Source organism: Mesoplodon mirus (genome assembly GCF_964341445.2).
Source record: "Mesoplodon mirus genome assembly, chromosome: 10".
Classification (NCBI taxonomy): Eukaryota; Metazoa; Chordata; class Mammalia; order Artiodactyla; family Ziphiidae; genus Mesoplodon; species Mesoplodon mirus.
Genome location: NC_138986.1, coordinates 47794669 through 47821552, shown reverse-complemented (window position 1 = coordinate 47821552; position 26884 = coordinate 47794669). Strand labels below are relative to the sequence as shown.

At 43.3% G+C, this 26884-nt stretch overlaps 1 protein-coding gene across 3 annotated transcripts in view; it reads right to left on the bottom strand.

The window, feature by feature from the left end:
* FYN (FYN proto-oncogene, Src family tyrosine kinase) overlaps nucleotides 1–26884 on the bottom strand; it is a 211467-nt gene that overhangs the window by 64706 nt on the left and 119877 nt on the right. The window contains exon 4 of one of the 3 annotated variants that reach the window (XM_082634122.1): nucleotides 5329–5467. The exons of the other annotated variants lie outside the window; for them this stretch is intronic. The gene's annotated coding sequence lies outside the window, so the exon portion shown is untranslated. The remainder of the gene's footprint in view (nucleotides 1–5328; nucleotides 5468–26884) is intronic. 3 annotated transcript variants of the gene reach the window in all.

The following is a 26884-nucleotide window of genomic DNA, read 5'->3' as shown; positions in this document are numbered from 1 at the left end:
AAAATGCCAGTGGTAGTTTGATAGGGATTGCATTGAATCTGTAGATTGCTTTGGGTAGTAGAGTCATTTTCACAATGTTGATTCTTCCAATCCAAGAACATGGTATATCTCTGCATCTATTTGTATCATCTTTAATTTCTTTCATCAGTGTCTTATAATTTTCTGCATACAGGTCTTTTGTCTCCTTAGGTAGGTTTATTCCTAGATATTTTATTCTTTTTGTTGCAATGGTAAATGGGAGTGTTTTCTTAATTCAAGTTTCAGATTTTTCATCATTAGTGTTCAGGAATGCTAGAGATTTCTGTGCATTAATTTTGTATCTGCTACTTTACCAAATTCATTGATTAGCTCCAGTAGTTTTCTGGTAGCATCTTTAGGTTTCTCTATGTATAGTATCATGTCATCTACAAACAGCGACAGCTTTACTTCTTTCCCAATTTGGATTCCTTTTCTTTCTTTTTCTTCTCTGATTGCTGTGGCTGAAACTTCCAAAACTATGTTGAATAATAGTGGTGAGAGTGGGCAACCTTGTCTTGTTCCTGATCTTAGTGGAAATGGTTTCAGTTTTTCACCATTGAGGACGATGCTGGCTGTGGGTTTGTCATATATGGCCTTTATTATGTTGAGGAATGTTCCCTCTATGCCTACTTTCTGGAGGGTTTTTATCATAAATGGGTGTTGAATTTTGTCGAAAGCTTTCTCTGCATCTATTGAGATGATCATATCGTTTCTCTCCTTCAATTTGTTAATATGGTGTATCACACTGATTGATTTGCGTATATTGAAGAATCCTTGAATTCCTGGGATAAACCCCACTTGATCATGGTGTATGATCCTTTTAATGTGCTGTTGGATTCTGTTTGCTAGTATTTTGTTGAGGATTTTTGCAGCTATGCTCATCAGTGATAATGGACTCTAGTTTTCTTTCTTTGTGAGATCTTTGTCTGGTTTTGGTATCAGGGTGATGGTGGCCTTGTAGAATGAGTTTGGGAGTGTTCCTCCCTCTGCTATATTTTTGGAAGAGTTTGAGAAGGATAGGTGTTAGCTCTTCTCTAAATGTTTGATAGAATTCGCCTGTGAAGCCATCTGGTCCTGGGCTTTTGTTTGTTGGAAGATTTTTAATCACAGTTTCAATTTCAGTGCTTGTGATTGGTCTGTTCATATTTTCTATTTCTTCCCAGTTCAGTCTTGGAAGGTTGTGCATTTCTAAGAATTTGTCCATTTCTTCCAGGTTGTCCATTTTATTGGCATAGAGTTGCTTGTAGTAATCTCTCATGATCCTTTGTATTTCTGCAGTGTCAATTGTTACTTCTCCTTTTTCATTTCTAATTCTATTGATTTGAGTCTTCTCCCCTTTTTTCTTGATGAGTCTGGCTAATGGTTTATCAATTTTGTTTATCTTCTCAAAGAATCAGCTTCTAGTTTTATTGATCTTTGCTATAATTTCCTCCATTTCTTTTTCATTTATTTCTGATCTGATCTTTATGATTTCCTTCCTTTTGTTAACTTTGGGTTATTTTTGTTCTTCTTTCTCTAACTGCTATAAGTGTAAGCTTAGGTTGTTTATTCGAGATGTTTCCTGTTTCTTAAGGTAGGATTGTATTGCTATCAACTTCCCTCTTAGAACTGCTTTTGCTGCATCCCATAGGCTTGGGGTCGTCGTGTTTTCATTGTCATTTGTTTCTAGGTATTTTTTTATTTCCTCTTTGATTTCTTCAGTGATCTCTTGGTTATTAAGTAGTGTGTTGTTTAGCCTCCATGTGTTTGTATTTCTTACAGGTTTTTTTCCTGTAATTGATATCTAGTCTCATAGCCTTGTGGCCAGAAAAGACACTTGATACAATTTCAATTTTCTTAAATTTACCAAGGCTTGATTTGTGACCCAAGATATGATCCTGGAGAATGTTCCTTGAGCACTTGAGAAGAATGTGTATTCTGTTGATTTTGGATGGAATGTCCTATAATCATCAATTAAGTCCATATTGTTTAATGTATCATTTAAAGCTTGTGTTTCCTTATTTATTTTCATTTTGGAAGATCTGTCCATTGGTGAAAGTGGGGTGTTAAAGTCCCTTACTATGAATGTGTTCCTGTTGATTTCCCCTTTTATGGCTGTTAGTATTTGCCTTATGTATTGAGGTGCTCCTATGTTGGGTGCATAAATATTTACAATTGTTATATCTTCTTCTTGGATTGATCCCTTGATCATTATGTAGTGTCCTTCTTTGTCTCTTGTAATAGTCTTTGTTTTAAAGTCTATTTTGTCTGATATGACAATTGCTACTCCAGCTTTCTTTTGGTTTCCATTTGCATGGAATATCTTTTTCTATCCCCTCACTTTCAGTCTGTATGTATCCCTAGATCTGAAGTGGGTCTCTTGTAGACAGCATATATACAGGTCTTGTTTCTGTATCCATTCAGTCAATCTATGTCTTTTGGTTGGAGCATTTAATCCATTTACATTTAAGGTAATTATCGATATATATGTTCATATTACCATTTTCTTAATTGTTTTGGGTTTGTTATTGTAGGTCTCTTCCTTCTCTTGTGTTTCCTGCCTAGAGAAGTTCCTTTAGCATTTGTTGTAAAGCTGGTTTGTGGTGCTGAATTCTCGTAGCTTTTGCTTATCTGTAAAGGTTTTAATTTCTCCGTCAAATTTGAATAAGATCCTTGCTGGGCAGAATAATCTTGGTTGTAGGTTTTTCTCCTTCATCACTTTAAATATGTCCTGCCACTCCCTTCTGGCTTGCAGAGTTTCTGCTGAATGATCAGCTGTTAACCTTATGGGGATTCCCTTGTGTGTTATTTGTTGTTTTTCCCTTGCTGCTTTTAATATGTTTTCTTTGTATTTAATTTTTGATAGTTTGATTAATATGTGTCTTGGCGTGTTTCTGCTTGGCTTTATCCTGTATGAGACTCTCTGAGCTTCCTGGACTTGATTAACTATTTCCTTTACTATTTAAGGACGTGTTCAACTATAATCTCTTCTAATATTTTCTCAGTCCCTTTCTTTTTCTCTTCTTTTTCTGGGACGCCTAAAATTCAAATGTTGGTGCGTTTAATGTTGTCCCAGAGGTCTCTGAGACTGTCCTCCATTCTTTTCATTCTTTTTTCTTTATTCTGCTCTGCAGTAGTTATTTCCACTATTTTATCTTCCACGTCACTTATCCGTTCTTCTGCCTCAGTTACTGTGCTACTGATCCCTTCTAGAGAATTTTTAATTTCATTTATTGTGTTGTTCACCACTGTTTGTTTGCTCTTTAGTTCTTCTAGATCCTTGTTAAAACGTTTCTTGTATTTTCTCAATTCTATTTACAAGATTTTGGATCATCTTTATTATCATTATTCTGAATTCTTTTTCAGGTAGATTGCCTATTTCCTCTTCATTTGTTAGGTCTGGTGGGTTTTTGCCTTGCTTCTTCATCTGCTGTGTGTTTCTGTGTCTTCTCATTTTGCTTAACTTACTGTGTTTGGGGTCTCCTTTTCACAGGCTGCAGGTTTGTAGTTCCCGTTGTTTTTGGTGTCTGTCCCTAGTGGCTATGGTTGGTTCAGTGGGTTGTGTAGGCTTCCTGGTGCAGGGGACTAGTGCCTGTGTTCTGGTGGATGAGGCTGGATCTTGTCTTTCTGGTGGGCAGGTCCACGTCTGGTGGTGTGTTTTGGGGTGTCTGTGGCCTTATTATGATTTTAGGCAGCCTCTCTGCTAATGGATGGGGTTGTGTTCCTGTCTTGCTAGTTGTTTGGCATAGGGTGTCCAGCACTGTAGCTTGCTGGTCGTTGAGTGGAGCTGGGTCTTGGTGTTGAGATGGAGATCTCTCGGAGATTTTCACTGTTTGATATTACGTGGAGCTGGGAGGTCTCTTGTGGACCAGTGTCCTGAACTTGGCTCTCCCACCTCAGAGGCACAGCCCTGATGCCTGTTGGAGCACCAAGAGCCTGTCATCCACACAGCTCAGAATAAAAGGGAGAAAAGAGAAAAGAAAGAAAGAAAGAAAGAAAGAGAGGGAGGGAAGGAGGGAGGGAGAGAGGGAGGGAGGGAGGAAGGAAGAAGATAAAATAAAATAAAATGTTATTAAAATAAAAAATAATTAAGAAAATATTTTAAAAGTAAACAAAACAAAACAAAACAAAACCGGACACACAGAACCCTAGGACAAATGGTAAAAGCAAAGCTATGCAGGCAAAATGACACACAGAAGCATACACATACACACTCACAAAAAGAGAAAAAGGGAAAAAATATATATATCATTGTTCCCAAAGTCCACCTCCTCAATTTGGGACGATTCGCTGTCTATTCAGGTATTCCACAGATGCAGGGTACATCAGGTTGACTGTGGAGATTTAATCCGCTGCTCCTGAGGCTGCTGGGAGAAATTTCCCTTTCTCTTCTTTGTTCACACAGCTCCCGGGGTTCAGCTTTGGATTTGGCCCCGCCTCTGCGTGTAGGTCGCCTGAGAGTGTCTGTTCTTCGCTCAGACAGGACGGGGTTAAAGGAGCAGCTGATCTGGGGGCTCTGGCTCACTCAGGCCGGGGGGGAGGGAGGGGCACGGAATGTGGGGCGAGCCTGCGGCGGCAGAGGCCAACATGACGTTGCACCAGCTTCAGTCGCGCCGTGCGTTCTCCCGGGGAGTTGTCCCTGGATCACGGGACCCTGGCAGTGGCGGGCTGCACAGGCTCCCGGGAGGGGAGATGTGGAAAGTGACCTGTGCTTGCACACAGGCTTCTTGGTGGCGGCAGCAGCAGCCTTAGCGTCTCATGCCCGTCTCTGGGGTCCGCGCTGTTAGCCACGGCTCGTGCCCGTCTCTGGAGCTCGTTTAAGCCGCGCTCTTAATCCCCTCTCCTTGCGCCCCAGGAAACAAAGAGGCAAGAAAAAGTCTCTTGTCTCTTCGGCAGCTCTAGATTTTTCCCGGATTCCCTCCTGGCCAGCCATGGCGCGCTAACCCCTTCAGACTGTGTTCACGCCGCCAACCCTAGTCCTCTCCCTGGGATCCGACCTCTGAAACCTGAGCCTCAGCTCCCAGCCTCTGCCCGCCCCGGCGGGTGAGCAGGCAAGCCTCTCGGGCTGGTGAGTGCCGGTTGGCACCGATCCTCTGTGCGGGAACCTCTCCGCTTTGCCCACCGCACCCTTGTTGCTGTGCTCTCCTCCGCGGCTCCGAAGCTTCCCCCCTCCACCACCCACAGTCTCCGCCCGCGACGGGGCTTCTAGTGTGTGGAAACCTTTCCTCCTTCATAGCTCCCTCCCATTGGTGCAGGTCTCATCCCTATTCTTTTGTCTCTGTTTATTCTTTTTTCTTTTGCCCTACCCAGGTACGTGGGGGAGTTTCTTGCCTTTTGGGAGGTCTGAGGTCTTCTGCCAGCGTTCAGTGGGTGTTCCGTAGGAGTTGTTCCACATGCACATGTATTTCTGATGTATCTGTGGGGAGGAAGGTGATCTCCACGTCTTACTCTTCCGCCATCTTGAAGCTCCCTGAGTATTTTACATAAATGGAATCATGTAATACATGGCTTTTTTGACTGGCTACTTTTGCTTGGCATAACATTTTCAGGATTCGTTCAGTTTGTAGCGTGACTTAGTACTTCATTCCTTTTTATGGCTGAAAAGTATTCCATTGAATGGATATATCACTTATTGCTTACGAATCATCAGCTGATAGACATGTGGTTTGTTTCCACTTCTTGGCTATTATGAATAGTGCTGCTGTAAACATTCATGAACAAGCTTTTGTGTGGACATATGCTTTTAATTCTCTTGGGTTAACATTTTAACATATAAGGAACTTATATAGATAAGAAAACTCTAAGATTTGGTAAATGGGAAAGCATGTGAATTGGCAATGTAAAAAACAGCTTGTGAAATGTTCTTCCCTTCAGTGGAAAGAAACACAATTTAGATTAGTGAGATACTTTCACTTCTAAACTAACAACATTTTAAAAAGATGTTTGCCCAATAGTGATGACTATTCTCATACACTGCTGATAGAAGCAGGAATTAACGTACAGCTTTTTGTAAACCAACTTCAATATTATCAAAAAATCTTAAAAATGGGTCTGCTCTTTAACGTCTAAATCTGTGCTAGAGAGAGACTTAAAAAAAAAAAAGACACATGAAGAGATCCTATGAAGTGTTATTTATAATTTGAAAAATTATAAATATGCTAATTATTTAACAAGAAGGCAATGGCTAAGCATATTGTAAGGCCATAATGTAAAGTTAAGCACAAGTTGAAACTTATACTTACAAAAAATTATTAGTAATATGGAAAATAATATTTTTCATTAATATTATAATTAATGGAAAATATTATAATATTTTCCTGCTATACTAAGAAGGATCACATGATTGCAAGTATATAACAAATGCCTAGCGAATTCTTTGGAAGGAAAGATACCAAGATGCTTGCTGGTGGTATGTAGGGGATAATGCTATGAATGATGTTCTTCCTTCTCTGTTTCTTTATTTCTCAGATTTTCTATACTGAATCCACCAGTTTTAAAAATGAGACTAAATCACCTTTACTTGTTAGTAAGAAAGGTCCTTTTAATCTTATCAATTACTGACTTAATTTGTATATAAGTTGATAACAACCATACAATGATGAAGTATGCATTGTGAACTGAAAACTTAAGAGAGGTAGAGAAAGTGATTGATTCCCAAGCCTGTTAAGAGGCGACCTCTCCTTCCAGAAAGTGTCAAGATAAGAGGTACCAAAGGACAGAGAGACTTCTGAGTGTGTTTTCATCACATCTGTGCTGGGAAGTAGGCAGTGAGGGAGCAGAGCTGAGAGTGGGTGGTGAAAGCACATAGAACCCCCGTAAAAACCTAATTAGGGGCATAGATTAAGCAGAGCTGTGATATATAATCAACTCAGAGGACCATGTAGGTGGCAAGTGGCAGAATCTGGGAGAGTAGAATCAGGAGTGGGGTGGCTGGGTTAGTGGGTTCTTGAGAAATCTCTGGGCCCCACGTTCCTGGGTACCTGGGGAAACCCAGTAAACGCAGGATGACAGTACTCGTTCAGGTCACCCTTGAAACCCAACCAAGGAACTCTGGTTACTGAGGACCTCTCTGTAAGTGAGGGCCTGAAGACCCCACATTGGCACGACTCTAAGAAGGGGTGGAGGATGAAGCAAACTACTGTTGTTCTTCGGATGCCTGTTACAGGCAAAGCGACTCGTTGATTAGGGCACCAGGCAGAAAAATTCTGTATTTTGCTCTCACTTTTCATCTTGTTGCCTTCACCCTTTCCTTTTGGGATGTTCAGCCTGGCCTTCTGATGCTTTGACTTTTGAGCCACAATCCCTAGAATCTGGGGCAATCCAAGCGGGGCATGGAATAGTAACCAGCATTGGTTTATTCAACCTGAAGTTTTTCAGAAACACAAAAGATGCAACAAAGATGTTTCTTCCTAATGTAGATCTTTAGAGTTAAGCCTCTTTCCACTCTCCTTGGCTCTGTTCTATAAAAACAACCACAGGAAAACAAAAATAAAAACAAAAATGTGGGCTTCTATTCGTGAACCACCAAAGAGAAACGGGAAAGTCAGTGTCACATCTGGGCCAGAGAGGCAGAGACTGGGTTTCTGGGCTTAAAAGGCCAAGGGCCCAAGGGTCAGCTGTCACCTGGCGGAGCCACAAGAAGACACATTAGCACAAAGCGGCTGTTTGAACAGGAGTCATCAACACCCCCTCCCCACCAACGCAGAGAATGAAAGCCAAGGGGGTTCACTCTCCAAGGCCGGACAAAACCCAGCTCTGCCAATCTTTCCAGTCTCTACAGAGGTTCCTTGCCAGATGATTCTGCAAATGTGGCCTCCTCCTTTAAAAAAAACAGTGAATTCTTTTTTCCTTTAATTGACCAGTTCCAGCCAAGAAGATCCATTCCTTTAAAGAAACAGAATGGACTTTGAATAAGCATATTTTTGTTCTTCTTTTTGCCCTTGAGCTCATGTTTGTGTTGACCGCGCCTCCCCTTTCCACCGATTACTTATCTGGTTATGAAGTCAGAGCCCATCAAAATCTACTGCCCTGAGAATTTGGTGTTGGGGCCATTTGCATTGTTTTTGGAACTGAGGCTGACACCTTTTCTTTGAAGAAGGACATGAAGCCCGGTCCCTCCTCCCCTGGATCTTTATGTTGGCACTTTCTCAAGTTGCAAGGAATCAGCGACACCAGCAGTCATAACTTTTGCATCCCTTGCAGTGGTTTAGAATTTCAAAGCTTCTCGGCAGCTGTTTTGGTGTGAATGCTGATAAAGTAGCTGTCAGAAAACTGACCCCTCTCTAATTCCTCAACCGGGACAAGGAACAACTGTGACAGTGATGACGGGAACAAAGGGAGCAGAGAGGCCAACCGCCTCTAGGCAGCCTCCTCCTACCACCTCCTCGCCTAAAGGAAATGAGGACAGTCTCTGACTTCCCTTAAGTTTACATTCCTTACCCCTGGTGAGCCCAGGCTGGTTGATTATGTGGTACCTGCTTCAGTGAAGCCTTCTCAAGAGGTCTCACTCATGAACACAAGTTGAGTACCAACACAGACACAAGGAAATTAAAGGAGGGAGATAACAAGCAGGAAGAGAACACGGAATCCACTGAAGGCAGTCAGTGATGCTTTCCCCAGCAGCCATAAAAACAGTATTTGGGATGACAAATTGTGGCCACTTTATATGGGAGGAACATGGGTTATGTGGGCTAGATCACTCGTTGATGACCTACTTGGCAGGTGAAATCCAGTCAGATGTATGTTAACAAATCCAAAAAGGGAAGACTTAGTTTATATACCAGCAAACATTTTATAAACACTATTATAAAATGTATGGTAAAGCAATTCAATAGTGACTTTTTGCTTGGCATATACATGAGGCAGATTATGATTTTTCTCAGTGTTGTCTTGCAGAGTAATTGAACTTGAGGTTATCTCCTTAATGATGACAGCACAGCTGTTTATCTTCCCTTTTTCTGAGAGCTTGCAGGATTCTGGTGTCAGATAGGGTTGCCCTAGGCCTGAAGGGACAGAGGCCCAAATCTACATGACGGAAAATAAATGAGGAGAAGTATCCTATTGACAGGATAAAAGCTGGTGGGGGTGTGGCAGACGTCTAGCTGTGCCACCAAATCCACCCCACTTCTTCCACAGTAAGAGTTTTAGGCTGAAGACTAAAATGTTCAGACTCCCTTGCAGCTATGTGTGGCCATGTCACTTAATTCTGGCCAATTGGTTGACAGTGGATGCTATATACTCAACTCTTGCATTCCTTAAGAAAGAGTGGGTTGCCCTCCATTGTCTTTCCCACTTCCTGTGGGCTGGAAAGTGGATGTGGTGCCAGTAAACTGGCATTAACCAGGCAGAGGATGGCAACCCACCAGGGAATGGCAGGGCAGTAGGACAGAAGGAACCTGGGCCCTGGATGGCCTTGTGGAGCACAGCTTCAACCACCCTAAAGCTCTGATCTTGAGTGTAACGTGAGAGAGGCATGAATATCCATCCTGTGTGAGCCACTAATTTTCTGGGGGAAGTGAGACGGAGTCTTTTTGTTGTAACAGGTGGCCTGTACCCCAACACAAGGAGGAAGTAAATCTAACACAGAGGTAAAGGGAGGCTCTGTTGAATACTTGTTTGCTTTTGCCCCAGACTCTAAAGCCAGTAAGAGCTTCTGACCTCCTTTGATATTGACAGTTAAACTTGGATTAAGGCAGGTTAGTAGGATAACAACCAAAATGAATTGTAACAGTAGCTACCATTTATTAATAACTTATTTTCTTCTTGGTACTTCACATATGGTATTTCATTCAATCTGCAGAACAACTTTGAAAGGGTACTTCACAGTAAGGAACCTTGGGCTCACAGAAGTTAAGTAACTTTCCCAGAGTTACCCAGTCAGTAGGACCTGGATCTAATTACCCCATGTTGCCTTTTGAGAAGCATGCTCTGTTCCTCATTAAAAGATAGATTTAATGATGTGACAGGAGCTGGGCATTGCGTTGTCCTACAGGTTTTTTGTTTTGTTTTTTTCCCACTATGGCTTAAAGTGCTCTTTAAGTGCGCTTTTCTTCAAGTGATCTAGCTTAGGACTGGTTCTCTAGTCTCCAGGGTGTCTTGGTCCTGGAACACCAGGCCCCTGGTTCAGGGAAGGTCTGGAAGCAATGGCATAGCCTGGGACAAGGCTGCTGAGTAGCCATGTGGTGTGGAGCACGTCACTCCAACACTGTGGAGCCCGGTTTCCTCATCAGTCGAGCAAGGCTTTGACAAGCAGCTGTCAGGGTTCATACCAAGCCTAACATTCCTGAAGGAGCCCAGAGCCCTCCTGCACACATTCAGGCAGAACCGAGCCCCCAGACAGGCCCAGCACAGCTCTTCACTCTCCTCAGCCTTAGGCTGAATCTTATCAATGATGGGGACTCACAGAGGGACCTCACCACGTGGTCAGGTTTGTCTGTAAATGCTCAGATGTCCCCCTGCCATGGCCAGAGCCTGCAGCATAAATATGCATATTATGAGAGTTTTACTGATGTAATAGGAGCTGGGCATTGCTATGTCCTATAGTTTTTATTTTATTTTTTACACTATGGCTTAAAGTACTCTTTCTTACTGTGGTTTTCAGAAGACCCGACTATGTCCTCCTTTGTTGCTAAAATGAAGAGTAACTCATGATCTGGCTCAAGCAGCTCAGGCACTGATGCCCTGCTTTGGTCTTAACCCACCTCCTCCCTTGCCACACAGCAGCTCCATTTCTCTCTGGCTCTACCCTAGGGTTGCTAAGTACAGCTGTTCTCTTCCTGAGCTGCTGAAGATGAAGTTAAGAAGAAAACAGAAATAAGAACAAAACTTCTCCCATCCTCCCAAACACAAGTTACTCAGAAATCACCATAGTAACAAATCACCAGTTTTCAGCTGTTTCCTCTCCCTTGCATTCTTGTCTCTCTGCGCACATCCTTTTATTTACATTCAGCCCTACCTCCAGCCTTTGTTCAGCAAACACATTCTGATCTTCCTTAAGTGACAGTCACTGTGCCAAGGGCTGTGGAGATAGAGTCAAGTAAATAAGGCCCTGCCTTCGAGGAGCTTATATATACTTAGGAGGGAGATAAGCAAGTGAATCAAGGACTGGGTTGGGGAGAGAGTGCGGGCGGAGCCCGAAATCATCCAGGTTGGCGGCTGTGAAGGTGACTGGACATTGGCCGGGGGAGGAGTAGGTGGGCAGCATGTGAAGAGCAGAGGTGTGGTACAGCACGGCTTCATGGGGCTGACTTGATTTGGTCCTAGTTTTACAGAGCACTGAAACACCTGCCAGGCATATTGCGAGGCTCTGGGCTTCAGAGTGAAGGAGCCAGGCTTCTCCTGCTCAAAAGGAGCTTACAGTTGAATGGAATGGATGTGTGCAGCTGGGAAGGTAGCTAGAAATGAAGCCAGATCATAAACAACTACATGTCTGTTCTACGGAGTGCTCACTATGGTACCCGAGGCTTTGCTACATGCAATAAGCAAATTATCTCCTTTGATCCATCAGCAGCCTGTAAACTGGGTATTATTATCATTGGCTCTACTTTACAGATGGGGGAATAAGTGTAGGAAGGTCACAAGGTTACTTGACCAAGGACTCATAGCTAAGTTGACTTGGATTTTAACCCAGATCTGGCTGAATCTAAGATATATACTCCTAGCCATGGGCTAGCAGGCTAAAGCATGTGTACATTATCCAGCTGATACTTGTTCCGTATTAAGTGGGATGAAGCTGGGTCTTGGTAGACACATACTGAAACAGGGAAGAGAAAAGCAGCACAGGGGAGCCACACAGCCAGTCAAGAGTGGGAAGGGACTGCACACAGGTAGATGGAGAGGCATCTGAGTAAGATGTGACTTCCTCACCTGGACAAACAACTCTATCCATTCTAGCTACCTGTCTATGCATAATTCATTCCTCACAAATCATCCCCGACTGTAGCAAAGCTGTAGCTTTTGTTGCATGTAAGAATAAAGATCTGAATCCATATTGCTGCAGAGGCAATTTATATGGGACTGTGTAAGTTACATTTTCTGAGAGCCCTGTCACAGAAAGAACCCCAAGATCTCTTGGGGCTGGAGGCTTGTACTGCAGCTGTGTAGAAGTTTGTCTAAAAATGACAAAACAGACAACAGTGATAGACAGACATCTGCAATGCAAGACATCTGGAGAAAGACAACAACTCCCCACTAAAAAGGGTATGTGACAGCTAATATCCAACAATGTCCTCCGATATCCACAAGAGGAGCCTGAAGAAGGTGCTAAGGTTAGAGGTGTGGGGGAGTGTAGGGAAACAGGGGCCCACCAAACCCTCCAACTTTGGACAGTTAACTCCATCAAGTCAAACAAGATTGTCTTTATTATGATGCAGAAGTGGCAGGTATATCTCTGTTTTACGTGAAATTTGTAATATGAACAAATTCTTTGGGCTAATGTCAGAAGATGGCCCATGTTTTAGCCATGTCAGCTCTGCTTACATCTACAGGCTCACCATGGTCAGGGGATGGAAAGTTCTGTTCATCCACCAGCGATGGTCATCCATCGGCAGCTCTGAGCAGCAGTAATCTGTCCCAGTGCCAAGCAGAACTGGCCTGTCCCCAGTGTTCACACCGGGCTCCTGGGGAGCTGCTTTATAGACTCCAGGTAATGATGACCCAAGTGTGGCGTCGTGCTCGGCCCCAGTTCTGGTTCAGTACGACTCAAATGGCCTCAGCGAGTCACAACAGTACACGCTTGGAATGAGCCCTGTGTAATTCTTTTTGACAAAGGCTGACCCGACATGCTGATTAGCAGCCCAGGTGAAACAACAATTGTCCTGTGTATCACCAGCCTATACATCCTTGGTGTTCACTATTCCACCAGGTTTCATTTTTAATCTGGACACACACTGCCTGAATGCACTCCTCTTTATACCCTTCCCATTTCCTAACCATCCTGCCTCTCTTCTAAGATTTGCATTTTCTATATAGGTTCCATTACGAAAATTAAAATGTTGCTAAAAACATTAGTGGATCTATGTATCTCTTATAGAATGGACTGGTTATTTAGACCAGTTCCTGCCTTCCAAATCTACTAAGCTGTTTACTAACTTTTTCTTAACTCTACCTCAACCTTTTAAAATCTGTTTCTGTTCTAACATGCTTGCTGGTTAATCCCCCCTGCCATTCTTTTAATTATTTCTTTTGTGCCTCAGACATTTGACTCTTCTTCAGCTTAAGATAACTGGGTCAAATAAATTTCTCTCTCTTTTCCTTTTGACCCTGCTTCCCCTTGGCAAAACAAGCCACTTTATCACTTGTTGGTAGCAGAGCACTTTTCTTTCTCACTTAGGCCAGGTGACAAAAGCAACCTGCATTTCCAAACGAAACCAAACCAAACCTACCCCCGAAACTCCTCTTTCATTTCTGTACTGTAACTCCAACATAAAGGGGTAAAGCTATTGGCAGAATTTTCAGTCTGCCAATACCAAGTACTAGTGAAATTGAGGAACAACAGAATTCACATAGACTGCTGGTGGAAAGTAAATTGGTACAACAACTTTGGAGAAACAACTTTACATTATTTAGTTAAGATGAAAATGCATCTATCTGACAAGCAGCAATTCTACTCTTAGACAAATACCCTAAAGAAACATGCCTACATGAACTAGGGATTATGTATGCTCTGCAGGTCTGGGAGGCCCAGGAACCTGTATTGTTATAGATCCACAGGTGATGTGTGGGCCTCACTCTACTGCAAGGGTCTGGGATTGAAGGTTTATAATTTCAACTCAAATCTGTTTTTGGAGCTGGGTCCCCCTAAGACCTGTGTTTGCAGCCACAGGAAAGCTCCTGGGGGAGGAGTGATGGGGAGAGGCACATCAAGCCTGATGGCTGTGGGACTATCCTCGGGGTGCGGATCCCTGGTCAAAGACAGCTAGAGCCTGAGGATCTGGGCAAATTCACCGTTGTTTCCTCCTCCTCCTTCTCTATCACCCCTGGCTGCCTGGGCGAGGTTTGGCTTGTGAGGTGCTTGGAGCCAGCAGCATCATCATCATGATATCATCATCATCTTCATGTCCAGCAGAAAGCCCTGAATCGCCCACCCCATCAGGAGGCTGCTCTGAATGTGTGTTCCCTGCCAGGAATGAGGAAGCTCCTAGGCGATTCAGGAGATAAGGCTGAAGCGTGAGCCTAGGTAAAGAGCCATAGTTTTTCTTTCACACACAGGTGGCGCATCCTCTCAGTGAACACCTTTCCTCAGGCATCGTGCTTGTGATCCTTGGTGAACTGAGTCCAACACAAGTGCAACGCCTGGTGTAACCTGGCCTTTAATAAACACTTTCAAATGATGATGGACAGGAAGTGAGATAATAAACCTCTTCTAAAGAAGCGAAGGGAACTTTCTGCCTTCCTGTGTGAAGCTGCCCCCGCCTTCCTCCTGGCGCTGGCTGCTCTCGTTCAGGGAGGGTGTGTAACGGTGCCTCTGTCGCCCTCCCCTCCATTCATTCCTCCTCCTGATGCCAAGAATGGCTTCCATCATCTCTAAAGACAAATGGAGAAAGTGCACAGACTGGCTAGAAGGTCTCCCTCTGCTGGTCTCTTCCCATAATCTTCCTATTTTGAAACTGAAATGTCCCCAGGCCAAAGTACCGATTACCATATAGCTATTGTTCTTTTAGATTTAAGGGAGGGTGGGAGGGCGGGAGACGCAAGAGGGAGGAGATATGGGGATATATGTATATGTATAGCTGATTCACTTTGTTATAAAGCAGAAACTGACACACCATTGTAAAGCAATTAGACTCCAATAAAGATGTAAAAAAAAAAAAAAAAAATCTCCAAGGTGTCAACAGCGCTACAGATTCCCCTGGGCACCTGAAACCTGCCCTGTTATTCAGCATCAGTTATGTACTGAGGGCGGAGGCAATTTGTTTTGCTTAAGTTACCAACTCATAATAATGTGAGGTTCTGGCAAGATGCTGGTTGGGAGGAAGTCAAGGGGACGGGCTGATGTAAATATAAACGGAGCTTGGACAGGGTCTCAGGGAGGCCGCACAGAGCCCACCTCCGCAGGACTAGGCCTTATGCCCACAGCCCTGCCAGGGTTCTGTCTCCCGTGGGCTGCTGTGGTCCCTGCTGGAGCTGCCTGCCTTCTGCCCAGCCAGGACCCTCTCAGGGGAGGCCCAGGCTGGGCAGTCCATTACTTAGGCACGTGGGAGAGAGACAGGAGTGATTTTTCTTTTAATGGTTTTAATTCCACTCCTTCAGTTCTGAGATGGATTTCCTTCCACTCCTCTCCTCTTCTTCCTCCTCACTTCTCATTACCTCAGGGTGTCAGAGGGTAGAAAGCCATGAGTGAGGGAATCGTTTATATCTTGAGTGGGTCACCAGAATTATTCTGCTTTCTGTCCTGTAAACTGTAGATTATGCCAATTTTTAAAATAAGAATAGATATACTCTACTATTAATTACTAATAGGTAGCTATCCTGATACCCAATCACCTTTGAACTAAAGAAAGAAAACATCAATTTCATATGGTTCAAATTAGTAGATAGCACCTAGACCATTATTTGGCCACATAGTAGGTGCTCAGTAAGCTGTAGATATAACAGGCACATGTATATGAGGACAGGAGGCATACTGAAGCCTGGGGGCTCTCTCAGGTCATGACTTTGTACCCCAGGTGCAAATGACATCCACTGACTTCCTGGCAGCCCAGGAGATGGACTGCCAGTCTGCCATCACTGGTGATCAGTCACATGGCCAAACGACTCGCCGTGGATTAGGGATAACATTTAACTAGTTTAACTGAGTAGACAACAAAATGAATTATGCTGATAGAAATTAAAAGAAAATAAAAAAGGAAATTAAGATGGGAGAAAGCTGAATTTCTGCCTAACCTTTACTTGGTTTCAACTCAAGAAATAATCTACTGCCTAGAGTTTCCAAAAGGAATGACAACAGTCAGCAATACTCACGTTATTTAATGTTAGTTGGAAGGTGGGGATGGAGGGTTGCTTATCTTTTAGAGAGAAACAGGAGCTTTTAGTGTAACTCTTGGGTTAAAAATCTCAGTCTGAATCATACCATCAATTTAGTGACCCCAGTTTCAGGGGTCACTAAAACAAAGGCACTTCAGTTGAACAGCAATTTTTGCATGTAATAAGCTAATTTTCACCTAAATATTGATATAATGTTCAAGCACAGACTTTTCAGAAGCCCTACTCTGATGACACATAACACAGAGAAAAGTACATGGATCTCGGGAGAAAAGAGGTTATATTCAGCTCCACGACTTCCTCAAAACCATGAAGGGATAGTTCTGAAAGCCCTGGCATTCTTGGCAGTTTCTTGGCCTGGACTGCTATGAAATCAGCTTAAAGGGAATAAGGAACAGGTGGGTTTGGGGCGGCCATATGCTGATTCCTCATGGATCACTTCCGTGGCTCCGTGAAGCATCATCAGCATCTCCCGTCACACCATTCAGCCACAGGGCCTGAGTCACCTGACCGCAGGATCTCTCCTGATACACAGGAACCTTCACAGACCAGTGGGGCTGCTGGACCCAATCAGATGCTAGATGCTGGGAGGGCCACCATCTCAAACTCACCTGAGCAAGAGTCACTTGGGCCTTCTCCTTTACCTATGCTGTGATAAGAGCAGGGGACTCTGCCAGCCAGATTAGATATGAACCCTCTGACCAGAACTGGATGATCTGGAGGGATGTGGCTTTGCAACATTTTGGGTCGACTGTTTTTGGACTGTGGCTTTTGCTGATGGCGATCGTTCCTGCTAACCATATACCCACTGACCTATGTGCCCACCACTTATTGTTTGCTGCAAATAGGCTCACTGGATTTAGTAATGAAAAGGAGGAAATGACAGAGGAAAAAGACACTTTGCTTGGCAGTGCCTGCATACTCCCCAGAGCGTTGACAGTGGCCCCGGCTCTGTGGTGTGAGGGGCTGCCCAGCCCATGACCCTTGTGAGGCTAACACAAACCGTGGGAGAGGTGTGTGCATCCAAGGTCAGCGATGCTGCGAGCACACAGCCCTGAGGTTGAGAGGTGGGAGGACAGCGGCTCCTGCAACACACAGAGGTTCTGTCGTGTCCTCAATTCTTCGCCGAGAGAAGTCTAAAATGCTCCTGGCTTCTGGGTGTAGACCAGGGGCTGGGAGTGGCAATGCAGACAAGGAAACCAGAATATGGAACTGAAAACTTATTTGGTCACTTGAAGAGTTTTCACTTTTGGATTCTGGCCAATTGCTCTTTTCTGTTACATTAAAAGAAAAATAAACTCCCATGCTAACTTTGAGTCCTCCAGTTCTCCCGAGAAGGTAGAGAGAACGAAAGCAGAACTAAGAGAATAACTTGCCACTGTTGGGCCCATAAGGTTAGGCTAGTTAGACACCCAACGGGCTCCTGGCGAATCCCGCATTGGAGCCACGCAGTCTTCCTGGTTACAACCCGCAGGGCAGTTGAACAGGACCACGAACCACACACCTGATCACAGCCATTCACGAGCCGGGAAAAGTACAGAGTTTAAGACAACTGACCCTCAGGCCTCCTAACTGAAGGACACGGATCTCAGACCCATGGCCTGTCACTTATCTGTATTTTCTCATTTACTTGAGAAAAACAATGGACGCACACAGTGTTACTGTGTAGCTAACAATTGAGTTAGTGATGTCACACCGCAATAGCATAAGTAAAAACAGACTCAAACCCAGAGACAAATCATTCCTTGCTTATATTTTTCCTATAGAAAAAGCTCCAGGGTCAGGTCTAAGATGGAGTGAGGCACTTGACCTGGGAGCAAAGTTTAAAGAGAAGCCATAAAGCTCAGCAGTCAGGATAAAGAAGACTGCGTTGAGATGTTATTTATCTTGATTTCTAAGTTTTTTGGGGGGATGCCCTAAATTATGTGCTGTAGGAGGGTGTCTCATTTGCCCCTCTCTGGTCCCAGCCTGATGAAAGTTCATCAGCTAAAGTGTTAAGTGACTGGAGGATGCCCAATTACAAAATTATAGAGGAAACTAACCAATAGATTGAAGAAAGACTCTTCAAATGCAGCCTACTGTTGGCCAAAGACTTGTACTTCCAGGAGTTTTCCTAAGCAAACAACAAGGATGTGCAAAGAGATTTAACAACACTCACAGTGTTATTCATGATAATAAAGAATTGGAAACAACCTAGGTACTCACCACAGGGGATTAACAAAGTATGGTATCACACCAGATTCCTATGCAGCCATTAAAAGTGATAATGTGGCAAAATATCAATAATCTTGGGAAATGTTCACGATTCAAAGTCAAGGGAAATACACAAGTTACAAAACACTAGATAGACATATGCTCCTACTTCTGCTTCCATTCTCCTCCACTATAATCCATCCTCTACACGGCGATCACCGTGATATACTTTTCTTTAAAGTCACTCCTAGTCTTAAAATGAATTCCTATTACATTTAGAATAAATTTAAAGCTACACAGCCATCCCTGCTCTGGCCCCTGCCTATCTGTCTGGCCTCCTCTGCTACAGCCTCCCTTTCATGCCTCTTTTCTAGCCAGATGGGCTGCCTTTAGGGCCTCTGCACAAGCTTTTCCCACTGCCTGAAATGCTCTTCCCCCAAATTCCCACACAGCTGGTTGCTTCCCAGGAGTCAGGTCTCAGCTCAAATGTCACCTTCTCAGAAAGGTTTTTCCCGGCGTCAACTCGTAACTGGCCACTGCCTTGTCACTCTATCATATCACTCGGTTTTATTTCCTTCATAGCACTTAACACGCTCAGAAATAACCTTATTTAATTATTTATTTTCTTGTTTACTGTCTACCTCCCTCCATGAGAATGAAAGCTCCATGGGGGCTGTTCCTGTTTACTGTGTACCCACAGGGCCCCAAACTATGTCTGGCACAGGGCAGACACCCAGTAGACGGATGCTGAATGACCGTAGGATATATACATGTGCATTCACATTAAAAAAAAAAAAAGGACTGGGAGAGCACAGCATAAAAGAACATCTCTGGATACAGAGATTCTGGATGGTTCTAAATTTCTTCATCTTGCTTGTTTTCATTTTATACAACAACAATGTGCTACTTTGGAAATAATGAAAACAAAGTTGTTTTCCCTCTATTTTTTAGAGTATGGTCACTAAGAAAATGTTGCCTGATACAGCTGGATTGAGACCAGAACCACAAGATGCCAGAACTGGAAGAGATCTCAGAGGATGTTTGGTTCAATCCCACCTCTCATTCCAGAGATGAGGTGGCTGAGGCCCAGCCTGGAGAAATGGCTGCTGGCTTAAGTAGCAGAGCACGTAAGAAACTAGTCTGGTGTTCTTCTCACGACACCAGTGGTTCTCAAACTTCACTTGAGAATGGTCTGGAACACTTGTGCATACATAGGCTGAGGGGCCTCACTGCCAAAGTTTCTGCGTCAGTGACTTTGGGGTGGGGCCTGGGAAACTGCATTTCTGACAAGTGCCTGGATGATTCCGGAACTGCTGGTCTGGGGCCGCACTTTGAGAACCATGAGGCTAAGCCATGTTGTCTCTCATGACTCCCTTAGAAATGTTTTATTCTTTTTGTAGGAATGGTAGTGATTAGAACAATACCTTCAACAGAAGAATTCAGAGGAAACCCTTTTAGGCTTCCTCCCAGAAGTTTCTACTGAAAAGAAGGAAAGGAAACAATTTTGAGAGCCTATGCTACACCAGGCATCGTGCTAGGCATCTACATTTTGTTTGTTTAATCCATTTTACTGAAGAAAGCCTAAACTCAGGGAGATTAAGGAATTTGCCTAAGAGCACACAGCTAGGAAGTGCTGGGGTCAGATTTCAAATCTACATCTCTGATAATAAAGTCCATGCTTATTCTCCAGCCTCGAGAACAGAATGAAAAGCTGTCACTTGTGGTGTTCAGAGCGGCAAATCAACGCCTCCCAATGTAGAAACAAACACCCCCAAGCAATGGTAACATGATGTCACTCTCCCAGCGATACGGAAGGTGTATATACCAGTATTAACAGCCAACCTTTCGTCTGGGCCTGAAGCCAGGGTTTATTCATGGGTTTATTCATTTACATAACCTTTGGGAACTTTCAACCCCAGAACCCCAGAGTAAAGATGATTTGAGTCGACGCCTGGCTCACTGCAAGTCATCTGTGAGATAAATGGCAGAGGGAGAATTTATCATCGATCTCAGCTTCCAACACAGGGAAGAATTCACACATGCTCTGTGGTGCAAGAACCTAACAGACTTTGTGGCTGAACAGAGCTGTCCCACTGAGGAATCAGATTTGAAATCAAAGGCCAAAAGCCAGATACAAATATGGGAATGTACCGCTCACCATTTTAGGTCAAAAATAAACTAGAAACTAGTGATTGTTCCCTTTCTTTTTATTGATGAGGAAATGACTGGGGAACAAGAAAGTCTTGGTGACAAGGTCACAACACCTACAACACCCACACAAGCAACAAGTTAACAATTTGTCCTACGTTGTGGTCACACTTGATCCAAGTGTGAGAAAGCTTTTGTAAATACTGTGATTGCAAAGGGATTTGATGACATTCTTTAACATCATGGTTTTGACCAGAATTCCAAATTAAGGTTAAGTATCACTGGATTATTTCAGGATCAACAACAAAAAATGTGGTTTTATCTGTCTCTCTGTATTTCTTATTTCGCTTCAGGATTTCCCCCCATATGTTTTATTCCAGATCCCTGAAGCAGCTGCATAAATAGGTTTTACGTGAAAATAAAAACTTTCTGTGTAATTCTGCCTGTAGGATCAGAGGAATGAGGGCTTCAACCAAGACAGCTCACAGGACCAGGCCCTTCCCATGCCCTCTCCAAGGGCCACAGGTGTCTCTTTTTTTCAGAAGCTCATTTTCTAACTGTGACCAGTGAAATATCAGTACATTTTGGCTAACAAAGCTTGCTAGTGGAGACCTTGAAAGAAAGGTAAGTAGGAAAGAGGGAACAGGGTACAGTGGATGCAGGAAAAAGAAAGAAAAAAAAAAAGGCAAGAGGATCCCAGAGATGGATACCTAAGAGCAGTTAAAATTTGATATCAAAGGCAACTTTGCTCTAACACAGTTATGAATATATTTCAAATCTGGAGTGACTGTAGTCCCCTCTGTGCAGCAAATCAGTAAGGCAGACAAAAATCACAGCCACTCATTTATCAATGTCTGAAGAGAGCTGGCTCTTTCATTCTCAGTTAAATGCATAGGATTTTATTTATCACAGAAAAAAGAAGGTCTGAAAGATCTCATGGAATGAACCCTGGTCTCAAAGCCAATGAGCTGTCCCTGTGGTAACCTTCTAACATGGGAATGAGATCGGACTGTGCGTTATTAAATATGACTAAGTTCTCTTTTTGTTCCTGACTCTCGCTACTTTGACTAGTTGGAGAATAGCCATCCTGCCTTCCCCAGAGCAATGATGCAGCTGCAGTTGCAAATGCAGACTCAGCAGCCTTTATCTTACTGTTAAATGTTTGCTCTTAAATGTTACAGTGGCCTCCCAGAAATAGCTGTCTTGTCACTTACACACACACGCGCACACACACACACACGCAGGCACAGGTGACAAAGCTCCATATCTGCATTAGTTTCCATACCTGTGTCCCAGCAAGAATTTAAGAAAAGACATTCTCTAATTTCTATTTACCCTGACAGTTACCGATTCTATAAGTTTCAAGTGTGTTTTGGCAGCATGTGGCCGCTCTTGATTCTCCCGGATTTCACAGCGGCCCTCAGCCTTGGGTAGTTCATGCAGAAGACAAAAGAATAGCTATTTGGCAGATGATACTCTTCAGGCCTTAGGGAGGGCACTCAGCTGGAAAGATCTGTTTTCGTTGGAGATAGGAAGTGCTTTTCCAGCAATTATTTGATCTTCCTGGGAACTCGTACATTTGAACACTCTCCCAGCCTGGTGGGAACACATGGACTTCTATTCTGGTCTCGGCATTATCACTAACCAGACGTGTGACTTTGGGCAAATCATCTGGCCTTTATTTCACCTCAGTTTTCTCATTTGCCTGCTGGAACAATTACCCCTCCCTATTTCATTGATAGGATTTCTGTGAAGATAAAACTAAGTGATATACATGAAGGTATTTAGAAATTGTAAAAAGTGAATTTATTGTTGGTGATATTTGTATTATGTTTTCATTTTTTTCCAGCTCTGGTTTACATTATTAGTGGTATATTATAATTCTCTTTCTTAGAACTTGGTAGAAAACCCCTCATGCAAAGAAGGAGAGGTAGAAAGTGCAACCCAGGCAGAAAGTATCATCAGGTTCTTGTTACCACTTGGAAAAAGCAAGCAAAGAGAGCAGGACTAGAATATTGTAACGCTGTCTCAGAAAGACTGCTTTTGCTAGGGACATTCTGGTCCTTATTTGTCTCCTCTTCCAAGGTCTCACAAAGAAGGTGACTGCTGCAGTGCTGAATGAGTAAATGAATAGATGAATGAGCGAATGAATCAATCCACCTATCCACCCACCATTTCTGATCGATACTATGTACCCAGGAGTGTGCTCAGAATACAAAGATGCAAAATGCATTCGCATCATTGAAGAGCATCCAACCAGTGGGAGAAGGTGGACATGGAAAGAATTTGTTCTTCTCCAATGTGGCAAGTGTGCTCTCCTGGAGAAACACACATGGTACCTTGTGAGCTCGGACACATGGGTCACTCCTACCCCAAGGAAGCTAGGACAGGTTCTCAGAGGAAGGACAGGTAGAGGAGCAGGGTGGGTTAAATGCTCCCCAGGTTGAGGAACGGCTCTGACAAGGCACAGATCCAGGAAGGAGCATTCCAGGGAGCAGCCTTGTTTGATGGGACAAAAGCCAAGAGTGCAGGTGGGCAACTGGAAAGTTAGGCGGGGTCCTAAATAAGAAAGAGGGAGGAGGCCATCCGGGTTTCTGAGCAAGAGCTACATAATAGATTTGTATTTCGGAAAGATTTCTTAAGAGGCAGGGAGGCTGGACCGGAGGGAGAGGCTGAGGGGTGAGTAACAGATTTAAAATTTAATGTAAATGTCTGCATTTCACAACATAGGAAACTTCAGAAAGAGTTCTGGTTCAGGAGCACTCTTCCGAATTAACACAACCAATCATAAATATATGCCTTCCAAAAAATAGTCTTCAAGTAATAAATCTCCCTTGCACGACTTTTCCCTCATGATCTAGGACAATCTTCATGAAAAGGAAGTCCCTATGCTTCTGAGGTGTGGCTGACCATTTGTGCGTGTGGCACCAAGAAGAAACCAAAAGCAACAGGAAACTGCTACCACACTAAGCGCCTGGTACAAAAAGGGGTGATGAATAGCTACCCAGTAGCCAGCTTGGAAGAAATATCTCAGAAATGAAAAGAGACTTTCTAATCACTGGGGGAGGTTTAGCAAGTATGATGAATTTTTCAGTTCCCTCCCTCTTTCTCCATAGTTTCTTTTAAAGTTTCAGTATATTTCACACACAGTACAATGTCTAGATCTTAGATGGACATACAGCTCAATGAGTTCTGACAAATGTATATGCCTGTGTAACCTAAACCCCCATCAAGAGGGAGAACATTTTCATCACCCTAGAAAGAGCTGTCAGTGCCCCTTGGCAGTCAACCCCACCTCAGGCAACCACAGTTGTGACTTTTACCACCATAGATCCTGGTCCAGGATTTCACAGAAATGTAATCTTACAGGATGCACTTTCTGCGTCTATTCATTTTTGACATGTATTCATGATAATGTACATTTCAGTAGTTCATGATTGCTGAGTAGTGTAGTTTTTATTGCTTTATTCATTGTAGTTTTCATTGCTGAGCAGTATTCTAAGGTATGAAGATACCACTATTTGGCATGTGTTTAACAGCCCCTTCTTTTGCTCAACAGAGATGCAACTGCCTACCAGAGGCAAAGCATAACGGAAAGGTGTGGGCGTGCAGGTCAGGCGAAGTGGCTGCTGCTCTCCACGCTGTCAGGCACTGACTGTGAGTCGCCTTTGCCTTCAGAATCCTCTGTCAGCGACAGGGTAGAGCTTCAGGCAAATCAGGAAGAACAAGAGAGACCACCCCTTATAAACTGTCTTAGCGCTCTAGGTTCTGATCACAGGAGCAGATGAACAATGGCCCCCGAAAGAGAGATGTCAACTCACGGAGAATCCAGGTACTCAGGATGAACGGGGAGACAGATAATTTAGACACTAAAATATTCTTAAGAAGACTAAAGGGTGTCCACAGAGGGCTGCACACAGCCTAAGAGTCTATATCGTTTTCCCTCCTCGTTGTCAATACTTTCCAGGCCAGCGGCACTTCAGTAAGCTGAGGGCGGGGGTTCAGCAGAGAAAGGAAGGGATTTGAAAGTATTGTGAGAATCACCAGTTCTCAAAGAGAGTGCCAAGTAACGACTCGGTGTGATTTGAGTTTTGTTCAACCAAGAGGTGATAACTGGAAGCTTCAAGGAGAGCTGATGAGCTCCAGCCAATGGATTTATTGGGCACAGAGGCAAAAGGTAAGGAAAGAAGGGAGTTATCTTGAAAGTCTTATATTCTAAAAACTCTACTTCCTTACTTTGTGGAACTGTTTAAAGAAGAATCACAAAAGATCTCAAATGACACCCCAAATACTTATTCTGTCTTCTCCTGTACAGCTGTTGCAATTCGCTATGAAAACCAGGTACAAACACTGTTGTGATGACCTGAAACACCCTATCTGGGTCAGCTCCTCCCTTGTCATTGTACATGGACTGTCCTCTGAACTGGTCATTTTGGCTCCAATACTCCCATAATCACTGGAAGTGATGTAGGTTCGCACAGTCATGCTGAAGACACACTGAAAACAGAAAGCTCTCGGCTCTGGGCTGGAGCCTGATCTTGTTCCAAGAATCATGTGGATAATGTCCTTAAAAAAAGCTGGCAGGCTTCCTTGCTCTCTATTTTGTCCATCCTATTTTTATGAATTGCAAAGTAAATAATAACAGCAGCTATAGTTTTTTGCTGAGGACTAACCATGTGTCAGATACTGTGCTTTATGCTTCATTCTCACAAGCCTTTGAAGTAGGCACTATTATTATTCCTACTTCAACGGTGAGCAAAACAAAACATCCTCAGCTTCTACAGTCATTCATTACTATTCCATGTGGTGCCTTCGCCTGGCGGGTTGGAGGTGGCGGTTGGGAGATGTGAAAGATGACGCACGAACAAACAGAAAGCAAAATAATCCTCTTGGGCTTCCTTGGTGGCGCAGTGGTTGAGAGTCCACCTGCCGATGCAGGGAACACGGGTTCGTGCCCCGGTCCAGGAAGATCCCACATGCCGCGGAGCGGCTGGGCCCGTGAGCCATGGCCGCTGAGCCTGCGCATCCAGAGCCTGTGCTCCGCAACGGGAGAGGCCACGACAGTGAGAGGCCCGCGTACCGCAAAAAAAAAAAAAAAAAAAAAAAAAAAATCCTCTTTGATTTCCCTCCTTTCATATTTTAACATTAGATTTTGTAATTAGGTCAATTGAGAGCTATCACTGTTGAGAGCTACAGCTAAGGTTTAACAATTATTTCTTAGAAGCTAGTTAATTAGACTGACTTGGGATACAGGTTTTAGAATACATATTCATTCTGACAGCAGTTACAGTACAAGGCATCTCATAAATAAAGCCATTTAGAACATTATCCACAGGAAACAGCTGCAGCTAGTAAGGAAACTTTTGATATTAAGGAAATGGAGAACTTCATGGAATCAGAGGAAGGCAGGAGTAATATATCACACAGTAACAACTATCTTAGCAAGGGCTGGACAGTGTTTTCAATAGATAAACTCACTTTACAGCAGTTCATGCTTGCTTACCTCTCTCTGGATCTTCAGCAGACAAGCATGGTATATCAAGAGCAAAAATTAAAAGAAATATGAACTAGACTCAGACATTTACAATTTCAGGGGTTACGGGTCTGCGGTTTGGTGCAAAGCTTGGGCCTGTTCAGCCTGTAGCCCTGAGCTGTCCAAAATGGTACCTGTGGCTGGTACAAGCTGAGATGTGATATAAGTGTAAAGCTTATAACCGGTTCTCAAAGACTTGGTATGAAGAAAAGAATGTAAAATACCTCATTAATAAATTTTATACATATTGATATGTTTAAATGATAATGGTTTGAATATGCTGTCTTAAATAAAATACATTATTAAAAGTACTTTCATCTGTTTCTTTTTGCTTTTTTAACGTGGCTACTAGAAAATTTTAAATTATCTGTACTGCCTGCATTTGCGGTTTCATTAGATGTTGGTCAGACAGCGCCGATAGATATTCGGTAATTGAAAAGATTAACCCAAGGTGAAGATTTGGTGTATTTGATCAAAAGTGGAATATGTTCCCTAGGAGGTGAATAAAAGCAAACATTTGTACTGCCATTCTTCCTCGAGCCACTGGTGACCTCAGGTAAGCCACTCACCATCCTGGACCTAGCCTGTACAATGCTTTGATCCAGAGAAGCTTGAACACTCCTTCCAGAACTAGCATTTTAAGTCTATGGCCAATGCCTAAGGACTAATAACTCATGGGTGAAGATGAATTTTTAAAAAACGTAATATTTGTTCCATATTTGCAGCCCAAATGCTTTCTGCTGATCTCTTACATGTGATGATGTACTTCTGATTAAGTCTTTCTGGAGCAACAGTTAAAATGTAATGGCAATAATATCACATTTTTATGATATACAGACTGGGCTACCCTGAAGGAAGGATGCTGCCACTTGCTCTGTGTATCCAAATAAGTGGGTTTTAGATGCCGAGGTTATACTTCTAACATGGAAAAAAAACCTTAAGAGCTCCTTAATAATCCAACAAATCCTTATGAAGAGGTAAACCCAAAATGTTCTAAAATATCCTGAGGGAAGGCAAACAGAACAAGTTATT